Source organism: Scaptodrosophila lebanonensis, unplaced genomic scaffold, assembly GCF_003285725.1.
Source record: "Scaptodrosophila lebanonensis strain 11010-0011.00,11010-0021.00 unplaced genomic scaffold, SlebRS2 tig00001412-arrow-pilon, whole genome shotgun sequence".
In the NCBI taxonomy this organism is placed as follows: domain Eukaryota; kingdom Metazoa; phylum Arthropoda; class Insecta; order Diptera; family Drosophilidae; genus Scaptodrosophila; species Scaptodrosophila lebanonensis.
The window spans coordinates 12,763,165-12,766,623 of record NW_022060739.1 but is presented as its reverse complement, the minus strand read 5'-3'; positions in this window follow the sequence as shown (position 1 = coordinate 12,766,623).

Below are 3,459 nucleotides of genomic sequence, written 5' to 3'. Positions count from 1 at the left end.
AAACGATTAATAGTGGTTATACTTGTATGTACATAAAACTCAACTCGATTTCGCATACGCGAGAAGAACATTCGAAAAATTCATTGGGTCTATGACTAAACCATTGCTAACCTATACTGAGAAGCCTAACAAATGAGCTATTCAGGCCACGTTTCGGCCCACTGTGCATCAACTCCAATCAACGTGACGTATGAGTGTGAGGTGGTTTGTCAGCTCAGAGCTTGTGGTGTAACTTGGAACGGTTGGAACGGGTTTGTCGGCTCTGAACGGTCCTGGGTGGACTATGCAATTATGTATTTTTAAGTTCATGTTTTTACATTTGGGCTATTTGGTCCCCCCCCCCCCCCCACTCCTCTTCTAGCTTGTGGACGTTTTATTTCTGCCGTACGTACCGTTTGTATTTGCGCCCAATTGCTGTAAATATAAAATTGCCGCAATTTTCTATGACTCGACGAGACGAGAGTCGACTCCACTCGACATCGACGTCGACACGAGTTGGACCACAGTGCCGCAAATATATAGAGCTGTACTTGGGCTGGGGCTGCGGTTGGGGCTTTAGCTTAGGCTTGATTATGGACTCGGTTCCAGCGTGGTTGCGCGGTTAACGACCGCCCTGTGGGTGGTAGCGGTCTCCAGTTATTATAAATAGCAGCAAATTGCCAAGAACAAGCAAAATGGTGGCGGCCGATTATCGAAAATTGTGTAGCAGTTTCAAAATGTACTTTTTTAAACTTTCTTTCCTAGCAGTGACCTCCGAGCGATAATGTCTCTTGCAACGAAACATATTTGAACGACTTGAAAGCCATTTCGGGACAATAAAACGAAGAATTTTATATTGATTGCAATGCTCTCGTCGATAGATGAGACTTTGACGCCGATTTCTATAGCAGCACTACTATACACTGATTACTACTGAACGCTGGAATGCATGATTTCACCTTCTTTCTGAAAGAACTTTTTATAGAGTATCAGAGTTGCCTTTTTCTTATTTATTTGGTCTTTAATGTGAAAAAAAGACTGAAATAAAGAAGTGAGCAAACAGAGGATGTAAATTGCTCGATTAATGATTCACAACATAAGATAATTTTGGTAGAGTTTAGCTAGTTTTCTATGGAGTTTAAATCGATTCTAATATTCGAGCTCAAATTAGTGCAATGCTTATGTATTTTGCTTCTATGAATAATCGACTGCGCGGTTCCAGAATGCTTGCTTCCAAAATATTTACATGCCATTAGACTCGCTACGTCCAGATAAATGTATATATGCTCATACGATAATGATTATTGCGAAAAAAGTGTAATTCAATGATTTCGATGAAAACGAAAATTACTGCAACGGCAATAATAAAACAAACAACCGGCTGGCAATCCCTGGGCCGATCGGGCAGATCCAACCGAGACTTTGTATATTTTTGTGGGCACATGTGGGCAAATTTTCGTAATAGATTAAAATGAAATGCACATCGAAGAAATGCGTGCTGAGTTTTTGATTGATTGCCAATGCGAATGAATACTTTGAATTCACCTACAAAATCGAAGGTTCTTTTCGATTATCTGCGAACGTACTATACTCGTATGTATGCCGATTGAGAATTTTGCGATTTCTGAATGAGCGCAAGGTGGAAATTTTCTGAATCAAATTCGCTCGATTTGCAGATAGGTATGCTAAGCTAAGAGCACCTGCTACACCGATGCAAATGAATTGCGACCGAAGGATGCATTTCAATTAGGCGATTGAATGAAAAAGGCGATAATTGCACAATTTTGAATATGGCTAACAATACAGTGTTTTACGCTAAAGGGAGAAGAAGGCTTTTTTAAGTTGGAGGGGAACTTTTCAATTAATGCTCTTTGATTCTTTTTGCAGAGAATTTTTGATGCATAAATGTAAGGCAGAGTTTTTCATATTAAATTAATATAACTTGTTATTTAATAAAATGTTACTTCAGACATATATTTCAATTTTATTCAACGTATGTCTTCTTTTGTTAGTATTGCAGTTTTCGTTGAATCTGCTTATTGGTAAGATGCTTTTAGTCTGCCACGAAATCGGATAACTTGATTTTGAATAAGGGAATAGATTTCTAAGCGCTTTATTAGTAGTTTAAAAATTGTCTTCAGTTGTCTTCATTTTCTATGATTTTCTCGTCTTTAAATGAAACCTTCAAATCTACACTTTTTCTACTTCCATTGAAACTGAGGCACAGCTCTCATAACCACCAGCAAAAGTCGGCTGGAGCTCTATCTCAGTTTGATATGAGAGCGCCAGTCTGCAGTTTAGGGACATTTTAAGTATATTCTAGTTTGGCGCGATTGTTGCGATAGTTGATAAGTTTGGCCAATGCGACTACGCCGGTTGCACCGACTACAATGGCGATAAGACATCGCAGATACATAATTAAATTACAGCGCTTAAATTTCTGTAATTAGTCACGACTTTTGCTGGAACTAGTGCAGAGGGAAAAAAGCCCGCAGACAAACGCCAGCGCAAATCCAAGCCCATTTGCATCTACAGCCCAGTGGCTTCTGTCTAATTGTTAAACTCCGAGCTCTGTCCACCAGCTCTACTATTCCAAGCAACCGGATTTTTTGTGTGTCCTCGTGTAAGCAAACACATCAAAATGATCTGTTCTGTTTTCCATTAGCATGGGCCATAAATTGCGCCGCTCCAAGCCGAATATGCAAAATATTTTGACGAATATTTATTGAGCGCGCTGGCTAGGCTGCAACTGGAAACTTGCAACATCCAACTGCCACAGATGCACACGTATTGCGGGTTTAAGCAACCATCCACAACACATCGGCTGTAAATTAAACAAGCTCGCGGATTTTACACACGCCACTGTCAACTGTGACGCCACAGCCGGTCAAGCCAAGAAAAACGCGATTTGGATTATACAAGTATGGTAAGTCAAAGTCATCAGCAGCCATGGTTCCCATGATTAAATAACCGTGGGATGGAAGTCTAAACATAAACCAAGGGATTGCTTTCATACGAAGAGATAATCAATTCAAAATTTCGTTTTTCGCAATGACAAGGATAAAAAAACCAGAATGTAAATGTGGTTGGACTGATTTTCGTTCTTTAATTCATTGATCGATTGATGATTTGAGATTGAAGCCGAATTACTGTTGTTTTCTTAACTTTTCTCGAGCAAAAATAATGACACCTCTGTGCATAGAAAAGGTAAAAATAAAATGAAACCATAAAAATTAATTTGCAGCGTTTATCAAGTTAATATTTTAAGCCACTTCAAGGTCGAACATTTCAAATATCTATTTACCTATCTAGATTCATTTGTGCTAGGAATGCCATACAAATGAACGAATTTGAAGAACTATTGTATGTTTTTTAAAGGAAAAAGTTTCTCCTTACCAAAATTACAGTGCATTTTCCCCCTTTTTCGTTGGCTAAGGCTGATTGTGTGGAACGGCAAGTGCTATACACACACATACCATC